General features: G+C 39.5%; 2 long non-coding RNA genes across 2 annotated transcripts; one reads left to right on the forward strand and one right to left on the reverse strand.

The window, feature by feature from the left end:
* Positions 1 to 243: 243 nt before the first annotated feature.
* On the reverse strand, positions 244 to 9,150 carry LOC112648677 (uncharacterized). The gene is made up of 3 exons (XR_003129212.3): positions 8,986 to 9,150; positions 4,986 to 5,397; positions 244 to 1,714 (listed from the first exon to the last, which is right to left on the reverse strand). It is a non-coding gene; the product is annotated as an uncharacterized LOC112648677 (long non-coding RNA).
* Positions 9,149 to 9,684, forward strand: LOC125755417 (uncharacterized). The gene is made up of 2 exons (XR_007411932.1): positions 9,149 to 9,363; positions 9,475 to 9,684. It is a non-coding gene; the product is annotated as an uncharacterized LOC125755417 (long non-coding RNA).
* Positions 9,685 to 10,096: the final 412 nt, after the last annotated feature.

The raw sequence follows: 10,096 nt of genomic DNA on the forward strand, positions 1-10,096 counted from the left end.
CATGGAATGTGGAATGTTTGCCGTAGGATCTTGGTTTGAAAACCACTGCTAAGCAAGTTAAAAACTATGAGAAAGGCAAGAGCAGGGATCCTTGTTTGGCACCAAGAACAATCCTGGCAGCGAATTAATTGGCTTTCTCTAGCAATTTTGCAATGCTCAGGGTTGGGATCCCAACCAACACCAAGAAAACAGCTGTTAGGCTCTTTGGGAGATTCAGTCACCATGAAAGATGGTTGGATAAAATATGGTTGTAGCAACCCCAACTTTATTTATTTTTTTTAAACATTGCCCTGAGTTCCAGCTGGCAGCTCTGAATATTTCTGCCTCTGTTTTCACCACCAAATTGAAAATCTTCCAATGTCAAAGGTAAACCATTAGACCCTCCCCCAGCAACCCTTCCTCTGCCTGAAAGATGTGTACAGGCTGCATGAGCCTGGACAGCCCATATAATGGAGATGAGAGAGGTCACAGCCTCTGAGGCTTGCCAGACAACATCTTCTCTTTCCATTTGACCCAGACTCTGTTTCTCATCCCTGGAGGTAGTTTTGGGTTCCAGAAATGTGTTCATAGGTCATGGTGCAATTCACTATGGGTGAAATATTATTCAGGAAATAGATGAGCTTTTTTTGTTGTTGTTTTGATTGCTTAGTTTTGTTTTTGTAGAAATGTTGAGAGTTTTGCAGAAATTTTTTGATTTTACTAGGGAGCACCTTAAAAATGAACTACATTGAAAAATGAGGAAATTCAGACAGCAGGTCATTATGGCAAAGTCTACTTCCTCCAACACAAGACCAGTGGAGATACTAAATTTTTAAAATCCTGAAATAAAGTTTACCTATCATTCCCAGAAGTCCTCATTCAGGCTTTTTGTTTTCTGCGGTGTAAGCCTCTCAGTCATAGACAGCTCTAGGAAATATTAGGCAAATATAGGCTCTAGGACCTATTAGGAAAAATTTAGCCCCTTACTCAACTGGCTTAAAAAATTCTAGGGCTCTAAATGTCTGCTTAGATTGCACACCTGCAGAAAGGGAGGAGGCTGAGCAGTGAAGAGTGAGTCATCACCACAAGTAAAAATAAGCAAAAAGTAGAGTAGGAAAATGATTTAGAAGAGACAGTGAACTTCATACAACAGTAGCATAAGTAGCATAAGTAGCAAATGCACTTCAAATTCAAATAACCCACCAGGTGGTTACATACCACACTCCATTTTGATTCTAGGAGTGGAGGAGAGGATTTGGAACTCATCAGTGATGAAATAAGGGGAAGTTCATTTCTGGAGATTAGTCCAGAGGACCACTGTTGTAGGCAGGTTCTTCAGAAATAATGGATTCCTTAAAAGATTCAGGAAGCGAAGAACAAAAATTATTCCTAGAGATCTAGCCAGAGCTCCTTACACTCAACAACACCTCTGAGGGAGAAAGCTGATGTTTCAGAGACTTCCTGTTCTTTGTTGGCCTCAGTTGGAGCTTTTCAGAGGCAGCTGTGGCTCAGAAGCACAGGCTCCTTCCTTTGCATATATCCAAATGTATGGAAAGGAGCAATAATCAGATTACCCATTTCCCATGCCCATCATTCCCTAGTTTCAAATTACCAACAATAGTAAGTCTCTTTGTCTGGATTGTGCAGATAATCACCTCAATTCTCCATTTCCATGGTGAAGCTCATTGTCACACTTTACTTTTGCCTTGAAAATAAATGGCCAACCAAAAGTGTGCTGAGGAGAGAGAACAGAATGGAGAGGGAAGTGTATTAAGCCACTGCAGAATCTTGGTGAGCAGAGACAGTTACAGCAAATTTAGAAGAGGGGCCTCACAACCTGTATTATCTACTGGCTAAGGGCATTGATTGATTCTTTAAAGCATAGGGACCAATTTATAATGTAGGGGGCCAACCATCCCAGTTTGCCCAGGTTTACCCTAGTTTTAGTACTGAAAGTCTCTTATCTCTCCCTGGTATGCAGGTTGTCCCAATGGCCAGGGATATGGAAAATTAGAGGGAAAAGCACAAAACCCATACAGTAGGGGCACCTGGGTGACTCAGGGATTGAGTCTGCCTCTGGCTCAGGTTGTGATCCCAGGACCCTGGGATCGAGTCCTCCATCAGGCTCCCTACAGGGAGCCTGCTTCTCCCTCTGCATAGGCATAGGTCTCTGCCTCTTTCTCTGTCTTTCATGAATAAATAAATAAAATCTTAAAAACAAAAGCAAAAAAATAAACAAAAAACCAAAACCTATACAGCAGTACAATAAAAAGGTTGAAACAACACTGTTTCTGATGTCAAATGACTGCAAAGCAGATTACCCACCTTCCAGGGAGGCTATTGCTACTTTTTTTCTGTCTTAGTCTGGGCTATTGTAACAGAATGCCACAGACTAAATAGCTTATAAACAACAGAAAGTTATTTCTTACACATCTAGAGGCTAGGAGTCCAAGATCATGGCATTTAGTAGATTCTGTGTTTGGTGAAAGCCCACTTCCCAGTTCATAGATGGTGTCTTTTCTGTCCTCACATGGCAGAAGAGGCAAGGGAGCTCTCTTGGGCCTCTTTTATGAAATTGTGAACCCCTTTCAAGAAGGGGTTCCACACTCATATCCTAACACCCTCCCAATGACCTCACCTCCTAACACCATTACCTTGGGAATTAGGTTTCAATATATAAATTTCAGAGAAACACAAACATTCAGACTACTGCTGATGTTGGCAACCATTATTTGGAGTTCACTATAATGGATCATTCACTGTTGCATTACTCTGATTGATTAGTGTGCAATTTAAGTGCCTGGTAATCATGAGCCTTAACAGTCCACTTTTTACTTTGCCCCTAGATCAACTATTGTTTTGTATCAAAATAAACCTAGTTTAATTTTTTCACATTGTGACCCTTGTGACTATAGTTTCTAAGAGCTCAGATGATGAAAATGAAGTGATTACAATACTTACTGCAGCAAGACATGGACATTGCTGTAAAAGAAGGCTAAATGTCTCTACTATTTTAATGACAGATGGAAGGAAAGGTACAATGGAATTGGGGGGCTAAGTACAGAGCACAGTACACAATCTGCAGAAAGAATTTGGAGTTGGACACAGCAAAGTGACATTTATGCTAAAAGGCTGACTTGGAGACCTAATCTCATAAGTTCAAGATGAGACAGGCATGCATTTCTTTCAATGAAGGGCCTTTTATTTTTTTGGCCCCTAAAAAGACACCAATGCTTAGTTGATAGAGCAATTAGTGAATTAGTTTAAGGGCACCACACAAATGAATAGACATTGTCATATATTTCTCTTGGTGTCTCTATGAAACTGAGTAGTTAGGTGTTCTAACTCATGTTATAACTGAAGTGTCTGCCTGTTGTCGTCTAAAAGAGAAAATTTTGATAATAGATGTGCTGGCCTCTTATAGTTTAGAGTTGATTCTATCAGATGGTACCAATGACTATGCTTTCCACAGTTAATGACGTATTGAGTTGAGTTGAGGTAACGAAAAATGTTCTCATTTTTTAAAACTTTGGTTTGAAAAATGTATTTTCCAATCATTGTCTTAAATTCTGTGAAGATTTTAAAGAAACCACAGAAAACATAAAACAAGATTCCTGATATCTAAACACAAACTAGACTTAGTAAATCTGCATATTTGTCAGACACTGCAAATGTAAATCTTGATAAATTCCATTCCATCTATACACTTTTTACAGAAGAAAATGAAAGATTTAGTTGCTAATGGCCTGCACACCTGGTACACAATGCTGCTAAGAGCAGATGTGATTTACTAATCTGTGAAATTGAAGCTCCCATAATGCAAGTTTCTCCTCTGAGGAATTTTCCATTTTCCTCAAAATGTGCAGAAGCTCTTAATGAGGTATTTTACAGAAATGAAAAGAGGTAGCCTCCTCACACATGTGTCTAAGAGGTGACTATCATTGTTACAAGTCCTCAAAAAATACTTCATGGCAGCCCAATATTTAGCACCTTTTGTATGATCTCTTTCAATAGATGATGTAGAGGTGGGAGTTTAAAAAACATGCCCAGAAAATTTTTTATATACTTCCCTTTAAGAAGTGGAGGTTCATTGCCGTCCCTTGAAAGATGGCTTTGCCAGGTAAAGTATTCTAGGTTGGCAATTTTTTTCTTTTAGTACTATGTCTTAGAGAGGCTCTCTTTAAGTTTATTTTCTTTGGTGACCTATGAGCCTTATGAACCTGAATATTCAAATCTCTCCCCAGATTTGGGACAATCCCAACCATTTTTAATTTGTATATCAACAAGCATGTGATCCCTGGCAAGCACAGTGGTGAATCTGCAGTAGTAAAAAGGCTGTTGGGGTACTCGGTATGCTTCCAGGTCCAGTGGCCAGAGACCACAGCAGGAAATAGTGATGGCCAGAGCTGGTGGTGTGAGTAAATGTGGCTGCAAGTGCCAACTGGTGCCTCTATAGTAGCAGAGGTCATATACAGACACATATAGTAATGGGGCCAGGGAAGGCAGCAAGGGCCAGGGCCAACTGCAAGCACACTGGTAGCTCAGAGCCCTGGATCTAGTGTGTACTGCCATGACTGCTAGGTTTTTGTCATGGGTACACAGCAGTTGAGGCTATAGACATAGGTCAAGCTAGGAGCATGGGGATGCATGGCTAGAAAGGCTAATTACAGATGAGTGAAGTCATGCAGGTCAGTGACAGAAGACAAACCCCACTAGCAGCTATGGGTGCCCTGGCTATCCCCAAGTGCTTATGAGATGAAAGCTGGTGAAATCTGGAGGGATTTGCTGCAGCCATACTAGTCCTTGGTTTTTTTAGAAATGAATCTATTGAGTTTGTCTATGAAGCAGGTCACTGGGGACTGTGGTAGCTGCTATTGGCAATCCCTGGATTTCTTCCTTTTTCCTAGCTATTTGTTTAAGTCTCAGCTTTGCCAGCCCGAGTAGAGTGAAATCAAATGAGGACTTTTCTCTGATGCCCAGAAAGGCTGGGAAAGCTAGCTGCTCACCTCAGTCTTCCTTGCCTGGTGGAAGGGATGTCTTCGTAGTTCAGAGGTTCCCTTTTGGTGCTGAGCAGGGCTGGCTTGGGGAGGAGATAATGCAGGCCAAATGAAGTGAACTCTTCTCTCTTTTTGGATGGTTATTTCAGGTTTTGTTTTTGTTTTTGTTTTTGTTTTTTTGTTCCACTGTATTGTTAAAGTTTCTTAGGTGGACTTTAAAGCTCTCCCAGAGTTGTTTTTGTTTAGACTGCTCTCTAATTATTGATCTTTGTAGGGATGAAGAGGTTGGGGGCCTCTTACATCACTATTTCTCCCCCAAGTTGAGCTCTAAGATGATTGATGTTCTGACTGAGCTTGATGACAATCCCATGAAAGACCATGAGCCAGAGGCACTGAGCTAGGCTGTGCTGACCCACAAAATCTGTAAGACAAAAATATTCATCCTTTTAAGTTGCCAAGTTTGCAGTTTATTACATGGCAATAAACAACTAATACAATGTGGTTGTCTTCCTACCATTCAAGCCCTGTAGCTCATCCTTTCCCTCTTTCCTCTTGTCACAGACAGAGAGAGATATTCCACTGGTCAGTTCAAACCACCCGCCCGTGCTCTGAGCCCGTCTCCTTCTGCCTCCTCAGGACCTCAAACCATTAGTCCCTACCCATTAATCTTTGCCTCTTTCCTGACTCTGTAGCATCTCCCTCTCCACTTCTATGGTCACAATATTTCAGTGTTCAAAACTTTCCCATAATAAACCTATCCTTGACTGGCATTTCCCTCTAATGACTTCTCTTTTTTTTTTTTTTTTAATTTTTATTTATTTATTTATGATAGTCACAGAGAGAGAAAGAGAGAGAGGCAGAGACATAGGCAGAGGGAGAAGCAGGCTCCATGCACCGGAAGCCCGATGTGGGATTCGATCCCGGGTCTCCAGGATCGCGCCCTGGGCCAAAGGCAGGCGCCAAACTGCTGCGCCACCCAGGGATCCCTCTAATGACTTCTCTAGCCTGTTTCTCTTCCTTTAGAATTGACCTTCTTAAAACAATTCTCATCATTGCTTCAGGTTCAATTTACAAACATCACACCACCTCCATTAGAGAGATTTTAGTTCAGATCTCATTCTTGAACTCCATAAACTTAACTCTGGGGGCTTATTATGCATCTTCCAATGAATGTTCTACATTTACCTCAGACTTGGTATGCTCAAAACTGAAATCATCTTCCTTCACAAACCTGGTATTCCTCTTGTTTCTATTTCAGGAATGATCTCAACATTTACAATATCTAAAGCCTTGTTGTCATTCTTTCTCTCTCCCTCACTCTTTGCTATCCTTTGTCCATCCTAACGATCCTATGTCCATCCTAACGATCACCAAGCCCCATCCACCTCCATCATACCCAGGACTCCAGGCTGATATAACCATTCACAATCTTGAATAAACTTTCTATATTCTCTTGCTTCTGGGATTTTGTACATGCTCCTTTTTTTTTCACCACAACCTCTTTCTCAATTAACTCCTAACATTCTCAAAGGTTTTCCCTAAATACCCTACACTGGGTTGGGTACCCCCACTCTATATTCCTGTAGCTTCTTGGGCTTATCCTTTATCATAAAACTTATCATAACATATAATAATGACTTTATTTTGTTTGGTGTATTTTACAAATGTATTTTTCTCACTGTTATATCCCCAGTATGTAAGTCAGTGCCTTTCACAAAGAGTAGTCACATAATAAATGCTAATTTGGGTTTATAAGTAAGTGATATAAGGCTATGTATTCGTTTTTTAAGGTTATATTAACAAATTACCACAAATTACCAGTCAACTAATTGTAGATGCTAACCACATCTACAAAATACCTTCACAACAACACCTAAATTAGTGTTAAATTTAAAAACTTGAAACTAGAGCCAAGCAAAGCTGACACATAAAACAAGTATGTCATTAGTGAGGTAGGAAGTTGCATGAAGGATTTAGTTCTCTCTGGTTTGTGTTGTCATTTATATGGCAACCTAAAGATATTGACTCACAAAATGAATACGTTAGACTGCAAACTTGATACATACTAAGAGAGCCACATATTAAAATGCATCCTTTATGATTTCCTTCAGAAAAAAATAGAGAGAACCCCACAGAATCATCACTTATACTTATTGTTATCACTTTGCACTGCTTCCCCTGACTGGTAAATTAAAGAAGCAAGACTCACAGGGTGAAATGAGGGGTGAGCTGCCATTCTGTCCCTAAGTTACTTGAAATGATGCCCAAGTCAAAATGTAACATCCTGTTCATTACTGCCCAGAATACTGCTACTGAAGCATTCCTTTAAATTCAAACATATCACTAGAGAGCATTTCCTTTTTCCATATGTCTCAAATTATGGTTGGAAGTATTAAATAATAACAGTACTTGTAGTTACTAGGACATTATCTTAGGACATTTCCCGTGCTGCCCTGAGAGAAGACAAAGAAATGTATTCTATTAAATCTATTCTATTAAGTTTTGCCTAAGTTTTCTTACAAACTCTCTGATTTTCGCTTGGTTATCATCAATTTAAAATATGGGCTACGTTTGTGTTCCTGATATACTTAAATAATTATTGTCAAAGACAACAGAAAGAGATTTTGACAATGTTAGGGGAGGCCACTTGTCATACAGGGTAAGCCAGCCAACTTCCCTGACAAAACACCGAACCACAAAAACACAACAAAATTAAAAAAACAAAACAAAACAAAACAAAAAACCTCTTCCTTTGGTGAATTGTCTATGGTTCAGCTGCATGGGCTCAGGGACTCTGTCTCTTCAGTGTCCTGGAGTTAATTTAACTTAAGAGGTTGATTCAAGGGACGCCTGGGTGGCTCAGCAGTTGACCATCTGCCTTAGGCTCAGGGCGTGATCCTGGAGTACTGGATCAAGTCCCACATGGGGTTCCCTGCAGAAAGCCTCCTTCTCCTGCTGCCTGTGTCACTGCCTCTCTCTCTCTCTCTCTCTCTCTCTCTCTCTCTGTGTCTCATGAATAAATAAATAAAGTCTTAAACAAAAAAAAGAAGTTGATTCAAGCCAATGAAGCCCACAAGAAAACAATTTATAAAGCCATAATATTAAAGTGTTAATTTAAAATAAAACTGCACCAAACTAGATGTGTGCATCCACCTGGCTACTCCTTTCTTTGTAGAAAAACTTCACGAATCTCATGAGATCAAAGGAAAGTGAAAGAATCAAATACTGAATGGCCTTAAGGCTTTACTAAACTAATGCTTCCATTTCTACAGCAGGGATTTACCTGTCAAAAGAACCAAATGCTTGTGTCTGTCTATGTAAACCCCTCTTTTCCAGAAAGAGCTTGGATAGCCCATTGCCAGTATTGAAATCCAGGACTCTGCTTCTATGTTACTAAGGCAGCTGACTTTCACATACAATCTAAATGACATGTTCAGATATTAACTTTTTCAATGTGGTTACAGTCAATAGTCATGTTGGCCTGTGAGCCAATCATTTTCTTGAAGATGGGCTAGTAGTCATTATAATGACTCTTTCTGGGATGCCTGGATGGCTCAGCGGTTGAGGGTCTGCCTTCAGCTCAGGGCGTGATCCCAGAGTCCCAAATCGAGTCCCACATCGTGCTAACTGCATGGAGCCTGCTTCTCCCTCTGCCTGTGTCTCTACATCTCTCTCTGTGTCTCTCATGAATAAGTAAATAAAATCTCTTTAAAATAATAATAATGATTCCTTCTGAGCACAAGCACCTTGAATAGCCTCCTTGAATGTGGGGGAGATCATGTGACCAGTTCTGACCAGTAAGTATCAAATATGAGTCATGTGTGACTTGTAGACTGGAACATTTAAATGCCAGTGTAAAACTCTCCTGAGTTTCCTGTATCTCCTCAGATTATCCAACAATAGACAATGTTCCAGATAAGGTCTTCTCTAGGTCCCAAGAAGAAAAAAATATGGAACACAGGCTTTCAGATAACTTATGAAGAACACATATCATGAACAGGAAACCAACCTTGATGTTTCACTGTGGAGATCTTTGAGCTATTTTTCACAATAGTGAAATCTGGCCTATTCTAACCAGTAAACTGACATTGCATGTTTTATCTGTGATAGTAAGTTATCTCTGATGACAATTTCATTTTCCCTTTTCATAATTTTTGGTAAACACCTGTTTATCTCCGTGAATCACCTATGACATCATAAATAAATGAGTTCCATGTACTTAGTGTTTATGAAGCAGAATACTTACCTATCCAATCACAGTTCTGCATGTATACCCTGAACTGCCACAGAAGACCCATTATGTCAAATATTTTCACCCAATCATGATTGTTAAATGATCTGAAATTTTCAAATCAAGCTTCATTACCATGTTCTTCTATTGAAAGAGGTAAAGGTCTGGGACTATGCCCAATTAGTATTTTATTTTTCTGGCTTTTGGTTAGACAAAGTAGATTAGTTGCTCCTATCTTATATGTGACATAGTTCCCTTATCCTCCAGCCACTAGACTTGACCATCAACTTTGATCCTCAAACACTAGGAAGGGTGTCTCAAATCCTGATCATATCAAGATTTATTCTCCAATGAAAACTCTGTGCATGAAGATAATTAAGAAAGGACACTTGAGAATCCCTCTCCCTTCTCCTTCCCCTGATAGCAGCTCAGCACTACCATCTTCTTCTATTTGTGAAAGAAAAAAAAAAAATGGGGAAGACACTTTGGAAGTAGGATCTTCCAGATCAGAGACTCTAATTTGCTAGAGTTAAATCAAGATATTGCTCTGACCATTTTTTTCTCAAGAAAACTTTAGCTCTCTGGATAGACAAAAAAAAAAAAAAAAAAAAGGATATGAAGACATTTTGGATAAAGCACTTAAGACCTGTGAATACTATAGAAACATTATTATTTTTAGGGACTGTAAATTTATAAGTCAGAAATGTAATCAAGATATATTTCAGTGGGTAATTTTTACTGTGATTGTATTTGAAGTCATAATTATATAAGGGAAATTAGCATCTCCTTGTAGCTTCTTACTTTTCCTTGATAAGTTCCTCTGAGGTGACTTACTTACGTGCTCCAGAAATTAAGGCTATAAATAATAATCACTGCAGAAGAGAGGACT

The sequence above is a fragment of the Canis lupus genome, chromosome 7 (genome assembly GCF_003254725.2).
Source record: "Canis lupus dingo isolate Sandy chromosome 7, ASM325472v2, whole genome shotgun sequence".
In the NCBI taxonomy this organism is placed as follows: domain Eukaryota; kingdom Metazoa; phylum Chordata; class Mammalia; order Carnivora; family Canidae; genus Canis; species Canis lupus.